The sequence below is a fragment of the Nicotiana tabacum genome, chromosome 22 (assembly GCF_000715075.1).
Source record: "Nicotiana tabacum cultivar K326 chromosome 22, ASM71507v2, whole genome shotgun sequence".
NCBI lineage: Eukaryota > Viridiplantae > Streptophyta > Magnoliopsida > Solanales > Solanaceae > Nicotiana > Nicotiana tabacum.
The window spans coordinates 153,274,126-153,283,365 of NC_134101.1; positions in this window are offsets into that span (position 1 = coordinate 153,274,126).

Consider the following 9,240-nt stretch of genomic DNA (forward strand, 5'->3'; position numbering starts at 1 on the left):
AGAAAATGGGCACATTTTGTAAGTCGATCAATTATCACCCAGATGGAGTCAAAATTATGATAAGAGCGAGGTAATCCAATAATTAAGTCCATATTAATCACCTCCCACTTCCAGGTCGGAATCTCTATATTTTGAAGCAATCCACCGGGTTTCTGATGTTCTATCTTTACTTGTTGACAATTGGGACACTGGGCTACAAATTCTGCAATAGACTTCTTCATATTATCCCACCAATACTGCTCCTTGACATCATGATACATCTTTGTCGAGCCGGGATGGATGGAATATCGGGATTGATGAATCTCATTCATAATCTTCTCTCGCAACCCTGCCACATTAGGCACACACAATCGGCTCTGGTATCTCAGTACCCCGTCTTTTCCGATCCCAAAAGCCATACTTTTACACTGTTGAATGCTTTCTCTTAATCGTACTAAGATAGGATCTTCATATTGTCGTGCTTTTACCTCGGCTACCAAAGATGATTCTGATGTATTCTGTACAGTAACACCTCCGTCATCAGAGTCTAACAATCTGATTCTCATATTGGCTAGCTGATGAAGCTCTTTAATCAACCCCCATCTACCTGCCTCAATATGTACTAAGCTTCCCATTGATTTACGGCTGAGAGCGTCTTCCACAACATTGGCTTTACCGGGATGATACAATATCTCGATGTCGTAGTCTTTCAATAATTCAAGCCACCTACGCTGCCTCAAATTCAACTCTTTCTGCTTGAAGATGTATTGTAAACTCTTTTGATCTGTGTAGATGTCAACATGGACGCCGTATAAGTAGTGCCGCCATATCTTCAAAGCATATATTACTACAGCCAATTCCAAATCATGGGTTGGACAATTCTTTTCATGCTTCTTCAATTGTCTTGATGCATAAGCAATCACATTCCCACGTTGCATCAATACGCACCCCAAACCTATACCTGAGGCATCACAATATACCACATAACCTTCTGTTCCTTCAGGAAGAGTGAGCACTGGTGTAGATGTCAATCGATTCTTCAGCTCCTGAAAACTACGTTCACAAGTGTCAAACCACTGGAATTTGGCAGTTTTCTGTGTTAACTTAGTCAATGGTGATGATATAGAGGAAAATCCTTCTACAAACCGCCTATAATATCCTGTTAGCCCTAGGAAGCTACGGACTTCTGATGGTGTTGTAGGTCTCGGCCAATTCTTTACTGCATCAATCTTCTGAGTGTCGACACTAATACCCTCATCAGATATCACATGGCCAAGGAATGCTACTGAGTTCAGCCAGAATTCACATTTGGAGAGCTTAGCATTTAACTTATGATCCTGAAGCGTCTGTAATACTATCAGCAAGTGGCCCGCATGTTCCGCCTCCGAACGAGAATACACTAGAATGTCATCAATGAATACAATCATGAACACATCAATATAGGGCCTGAATATAGTATTCATGAGATCCATAAAAGCTGCTGGGGCATTTGTTAGCCCGAACGACATCACCAAGAACTCAAAGTGCCCATATCTTGTCCGGAAGGCCGTCTTTGGAATATCCTTCTCCCTAACCCTCACCTGATGATACCCTGAACGTAAATCAATCTTAGAGAAATACTTGGCACCCTGGAGTTGGTCAAACAGGTCATCAATTCTTGGAAGTGGAGACTTGTTCTTTATAGTAGACTTATTCAACTGTCGATAGTCGATACACATCCGTAACGACCCGTCTTTCTTCCGCACGAATAGGAGTGGTGCACCCCAAGGTGAAGTGCTAGGCCTAATAAAGCCCTTATCCAGCAAGTCCTTCAACTCTCGCAACTCTGCCGGGGCCATTCTGTATGGAGGAATAGAGATCGGTTGAGTGTTAGGCAACACATCAATGCTAAACTCAATCTCCCTTTCAGGAGGAAGGACTGGGAGTTCATCTGGGAAAATATCTGGGAATTCGTTGACCACAGGGATTAATTGTAAAGTAGGCGGTTTCGCCTCCGCATCCCTAACACAAACGAGATGATAAATGTAACCTTTTGAGATCATTTTCCTTGCCTTAGGATAGGAAATAAACCTACCTTTCGGTGTAGCAATGTTCCCTTTCCATTCAGTGACGGGTTCACCCGGAAATTGGAACAACCATCTTCGTACGACAGTCAACATTTGCATAGCATGAGGCCAACCAGTCCATTCCCATTATCACATCAAAATCAACCATTTCTAACGTAAATAAATTTGCCGAGGTTTGACGACTACAAATCATCACAGTGCAACCTCTATATACCCTTCTAGAAATCACAGAATCTCCTATCGGAGTAGATACCGCGAGGGGTTTACTTATCAATTCAGGTTCAATGCCAAACTTATTAGCCACAAAGGGTGTAACATATGATAATGTAGATCCCGGATCAATCAGCGCATATACATCATAAGAAAACACAGATATAATACATGTAACAACATCTGGAGACGACTCGAGATCCTGTCGACCTACTAGAGCGTAGGTTCGATTTTGAGCACCACTCGAACTCGGCACTGCACCTCTACCCCTACCACGACCTGTCGACTGCTGAAAACCCCGTGTTGGAGGTCGAACTGATGAGGAAGAACCAGACGCAGATCCAGTCGGCTGAGCCATACCATCACCTCCTCTATTAGGACAATCCCGCATTATATGGCCAGGCTGTCTGCACGAATAGCATGCATCAGAACCTCGACGACACAGTCCAAAGTGGGCATTTCCGCACTGATCACAATGTGGTGTTGGGGGTCTCATCTGAATAGTATCTCTGTGATGTTGCGAGCCAGATGCCCGTGAACTCTGACCTAGACCAGAATAGGATCGATCATATCGAGGCCTCTAAAACTGTGGAGGAGCACTAGCTATATGTGGCGCCGAACTCCTCGAAAACTGTGGCCTGATGCGGCCTCTGAAGTCATCATAATACCCTGCAAATCTCGCCCTCTTATGCTGGCCCCTATCCTGCTCCCTAACTGCCCTCTGCTGGCGCTTACGATCCTCTAGGGTCTGGGCATAAGCTTGAATACGGGAAATATCCATGCCCTCCACCAAGGAGGCTGTCGTACACTCATTTATCAGATGTGGTCCCAACCCATTCACGAACATATGCACCCTATCACTCATCTCGGCCACCATATGGGGAGCATACCTTGCCACAAAATCAAACTGCATATTGTACTCTCGCACACTCATATTACCTTATCTAAGGTTCAAGAACTTATCAGCTCTAGCTCGTCGTATCTCAACTGGCAAGTAGTGACGAAGAAAGGCCTTAGAAAATTCCTTCCACACAGTTGGAGTAGGGTTCAGACCCTTGTATCTCTCCCAACTATCATACCAGAGAACCGCTAAATCCCGTAGCCGATAAGAAGCCAACTCTACTGCCTCTGTATCACTAACATGCATAACCCGAAGTGTACGATGAACCTGGTCAATAAAAGTCTGTGGGTCCTCCTTGGGGTCTGATCCGGTAAACACTGGAGGGTCTAAATTAATAAAATCACGAACTCTTGTACTAACTGGTTTCTCAACAGCACCTGTATTCTGCCTCTGAGCCTGAGCAGCTACCAAGCTAGTCAATAACTGCAAAGCACTCCGCATATCCTGGTCTGGAGTGCCAGACGGAGGAACTAGAGGCGCTGGGTGCCTTCTAATATCCTCTGGAGGAGATGGAGTAGATGAGGTATGAGAGGGCATCTCACTCTGAGCCTCACTTTGTCCTGCTCTGACTTGGGGCACCTGACTGGTACCCTCTCCCGCTGCTGTATCAAGCCGTCTACTAATTTGCTTCCTAGTCGAAGGCATCACTGAAAAAAAATAAGGTGAATATTAGAGATGAACACTTACGACTCAACTCTACGCACGATCTAGATTCAGGAAGAAGGTAACAACCCTAGATGTCATGTAGCCTCCTGATTATAAATGTGGCGCGCTACACATCCATAATCAAGACTCTACTAGACACGGCTCATAGACAACCCCTAGGGCAGACTTGCTCTGATACCAAGTTTGTCACGACCCAAACTAAAGGGCCATGACTAGCACCCGACCACACTTGCCGAGCACCAACGTACATTTCATCTAACCTTCATTATTATCTTTTAGGGCTGACGAGATCAATATAAATGGTAGACCTAGATCATGGACAACCAACAATAAAATATGACGGCATGAACATACATAGCAGGGGATGACCAGACAATCAAGAAACTACATATAAGGTATGAGCTACCATGCTACTATGAAAGACTATACAACAAAAACTAGCCGACAAGGCATACCAAACTATACATGAGCTGACACCTGTCTATGAGCCTCTAAAAGAACATAAGTGTTGCAACATAGCCGGAACAGGGACCCGACATACCCATAATGTCTATAACAAAAATTGCATACCAAGACCAAGGCAAGTCCGGAGAAGGGATCTCGCCAATCACCGCTGAACTGGACAGTCTACTGTGGTGGGGGAGCTGCACCTGCCTGTCTATCAGGACCTGCAGCACGACATGCAGCGTCCACAAATAAAAGGACGTCAGTACGAATAAAGTACTGAGTATGTAAGGCAAGGAACCATAAATACGATCAGTAATGTAAGCAAAGATAGAGAATATACAACCTGTAACATCTTAGTACCTCTGAGGGCTACTTACATGAAATGCATGATACATATGTATAAATACATAAACCTTTAAAGCATTCACCTCTGAGGGCATCATCATCATCATATCGTACCCGGCGATAATAGGGCTCGGTAGAATCGTACCCGGCCACGTAGACCTCGGTAAAACCCAACTGATTAGTGGATTTACAATAGGTGCCGTACCCGGCCAACTATAGCGTGGCTCGGTAGAGTAAAATAGATAACATATATATAATGCATGCTCGACTCATGGAATCACATTCTAAACCTTTCGGAGTGACATAAGGTCGGTATCCTCTGTATGCGTTATTAGGACTAACTCTTCACTATGAACCTTATAAGAATCAGGAAGTACCAACAACATTGATAACGTAAGAATAAGAGAAGCAACATTAACATCAATCGTTCCATAAGAGGGAAAACAATGTAAGTACTGCTAGCTTCTAAGAGTAGAGTATCTTGGAAGCTCGTTCATTACATTATGTACAATCGGAGTTGTGCAAAAGAAGGAAAGGGATAGCCTCACATACCTTGTATATACTGCCCCAATCTCAAGCTATGCAATTGTCAAAACTCCTTAGTCTACAATAAGAGAAACGATACTATCGTTATCATTTAAGCGTCATAACTATTATGTATCGACCACAACCTATTTTACGATGAAACGGACAGCACCTCCCCTATATATATGACCTCACACCATTCAAAACAGTCACCAAACAGCCCAAACAACATCAATAATAAACATATTGAGCCTCCCAAAATAGTCCACACACAGCCTAATCACTCCATACATACGACGACCACCGTAGTCGTGTCAAACAACCTGGAAATGTTACGAATAACTATCAGCCCATAACCCTACATATATATGGTGTTTCTCCACACCCTCCTCCAACACTCCACAAGATAGTAGTAAAATACGCAGCCCAACAACAACGCAAAACAGTCCACAAAACAATAACATTACTACCAAGCCTTTCGATATATACCTCACAAGTTCTAGCTTCAATGGCTTAGCCGCAACTTGGATAATCTTAAATACATATAGAGTAAGAGGTTCCTTACCTTAATACTGAAAGAAAAACTCCAATTTGACCTTAAATTTCCATGAAATATCCCTCCAATGCTGCCACAACAACAAAAAAATGAAACTAGCAATCAATTAGTGTTTTCGGCACTAGAATCACTTTAGAAGGCTTGAAATCACCTAGGATTGATATTAAGAACATGAGGGAGTATTTACAGAACATAAACCCTTTAAAACAACCTCCCACACGAGCTGGAACGACACAAAAATGAGCAACAACAAGAAGAACAAGAGACTTACTAGCGCCACGGAATTCCCGACACTTGATTTGTGTTGTTTGCCCTTTTTTTGGGTCTTGAATCTTGAGAGAACCTTGAGAGGATGTTCATAGGGTTCTAATGTCTGAAAATAGTGATAAGAAATGACTTAAAACGGGTTGGAGGCATCCTATATAGGTCCAAATATCTTAAACTGCCTTAGTGGACACCATAGAGAGGTGCTTGGCGTAGTCTCGCGAAAACATGAATATCTCTCTACTCCGAGATCGTATCGATGAACGGTTTAATGCGTTGGAAACTAGACTCATAGATATTTAATTTGGTTGGTATATCACCTCGTAATTCCTTGCAAATTATGAGAAAATATTAGAAACATTTGACCTAATGTTTAAGTAAAATTATGAACCTAAGTTGCGACAACTTTTGTCGACTTTTGTTTCATAACTCGTTTGACTTCAAGACTTATGATACGGATATTATATGATTAAAATACCTTAATAAATGACCTCTTGAGTGTATTAAGCACCGCTAGATTACCTGAAAATACGAGTTACAACATCCTTGATTCGTTTAACTTCTAATACTGGTTAATCACCCTTATACACTCTTGTATCACTTAAGACCAATAGGATTGACTTCTTATCATCTCAAAGATAATTTCTTCTTGGATTTATGTTAACTAATATATGGCATGAACTAACACATGTGGATATGGGTTGTAACATTTGGGACTTAGGAGCGTGATCGGAATGAGTTTTGGAGGTTCGGAGTAGATTTAGGCTTGAGTTGGCGAAATCGGATTTTTGGCGATTTCCAGTTGATAGGTGAGATTTTGATATAGGAGTCAGAATGGAATTTCGAGAGTTGCAGTATTTCTATTGCGTCATTTGGGATGTGTGTGCAAAATTTTAGGTCATTCGAACATGGTTTGGTTGGGTTTTTGATCAAAAGCGGAATTCTGAATATTTTGGAAACTTAGGCTTGAATCCGATGTGTTTAGGTTGATTTGAGGTGTTTTGAAGTTTGGTATAAGTTTGAATAAGGTTTTGGGATATGTTGGTTTTTTTGGTTGAGGTCCTGGGGGCCTCGGGGTGATTTCGGATTGTTGATGGGGAGTTGAGATGTAGTTGAAGCTACAGAAATTTTCTGCTTCTGGTATTTCCGCACCTGCGGATTGGGGACCGCAGGTGCAATCTCGCAAATGCGGGGAAAGAAACCACAGAAGAGGAATTAAGCTGGGGAGTTAGGAAACCGCAGAAGCGGTTTATGGAATGCACCTACGATGGCGCAGGTGCGGTTGATGCATCGCAGATGTGGATTGGGGCTTAGTTAATGAAAAACCGCAGAAGCGGTTGGATGACCGCAAATGCGGTACCGCAGAAGCGGTGGACTGGTCGCAGATGAGAAAATCCCTAGACTAGAGAGTACATATTTTCTTCTTCGCGAAATTTTGCTAAGTTTATCATTTTCGGAGACGGGAAAGAGGCTAAGGCAGAGGATTTCAAGAGAAGTCAAGGGGTATCAGTTCGGTAAGTTCCCTAAGCCTTTTTATTTGGATTTGTGATCATTTTTCCATTTGTTTAATTATGGAATTAGTGAAGATTAAGGAAAAAAAATGGGGGATTAGGGCTTGAGATTAAGAGACATTAAAATAAGAATTTGAGTGATCATTTGGACTCCGATTTCCGCGTTCTTGGTATGTATGGACTCGTGGGAAGATAAGGATTCTGTTGATGTGATTTGTATCGAGTTTTGAGACGTGGGCTCGGGGGTCGGGTTTTGACAAACTTTCGGAATTGTGCTATATTGATTTATTTCGCATGGGTTTCGTCCCTTTAGCCTATTCTAATGTGTGGTTCTGATTTTGGGTAGATTCGATGTGAGTGGAGGCCGATTCGAGGGACAAAGGAGTTGCGGAGTAGTATTTTTACCGGATTGAGGTAAGTAACTATTGTAAATCTGGAACTAAGGGTACAAAACCCCGGTATTTGACTTGTTTTGATAAATGCGGTGACACACATGCTAGGTGACGAGCGTGTGGGCATGCACCGATAGGGATTGTGACTTGGTCCGTCCCGTAGCGACTATTGAGCTGCGTATTTGATTTGAAACCTTATGATATTCCGTACTTTAGTCATTTATACTATATTATGGTTTGTATGCCATATTTGGGGCATTGTGCCGACTTGTTGATATCCTTAGGGGAATTTTAACTGTTTTTCCTCACTTTACTTGTTGAAAGCATATCCTCTGTCATGTTTTACCTCTTTAAATGTTTAAAATTGGTTTTATCACTCCACTTTTAGTTGTGAGGACAATTTGGGCTGAGTTCCCTAATTTTTATTGTTGTGCCCGAGAGGTTGTGAGGTTAATGATAGAGAGAGATTAAGAACCTAATAGTGAGGATATTATATGTATATATTATGGATCGGGCTGCACGTCGTAGCAATACTTATATGGATCCCTGCATGTCGCAACGATATATATACTAGATGGGGCTACACGCCGCATCGATATATATATTGGATCGGGATGCGCACCGTAGCGATATGACGCTTAGGCTGTAGGAGCCCCTCCAGAGTCTACACACCCCTAGTCAGCGTAGTCGACAACAAATTATGGATCGGGCTGCATGCCACAGCGGTTAATATGATTTCTATTAATATGAGATATTAATGAGCCTGAGTGTTGAGAGTGAGTATTGTGTGATGAGAGTTGAGTCACGAGTGATTGAGAGGCTGCCCGAGAGGCCATATTCTGAGTGATACCTTGCCCGATGGGCCCAATTATGATATTTTTATTGATTTCACTCTTCTTTTAAAATAAGCCTCTGTTGGAAAAATGGTAAGTATATGATTTCAAGTATTTAAACTTAAATTTGATGGTTTTACAGCGAAACTGGTTTTAAACTTTGAAGTTGACGTGTTATATGATTTTTAACTTCTCGTCACTGCTTTCAAACCTTATTTACTTTAGTTACTTACTGAGTTGGTGTACTCACGTTGCTCCCTGCACCTTGTGTGCAGATGCAGGTGCCTGAATAGAAGAGTGAGGTTCCTCAGCTGATCCAGAGGTTGCCGGAGATTTCAAGGTAGCTGCATGGGGTCCGCAACCCTGTTTTCTCCTTCTTACCTTTTTCTTTTCCGCATTTTCTAGACTTATGTTGTATCACACAATCAGTTATGTAGTAGAGGCTCTAGACTCATGACACCGGATATTTGGGGCTTTGTAGTTCATTTTTATTTGACTTCTGCTTATATTTTGTTATTTTTAAACACTTATTATGAAAATTGGTA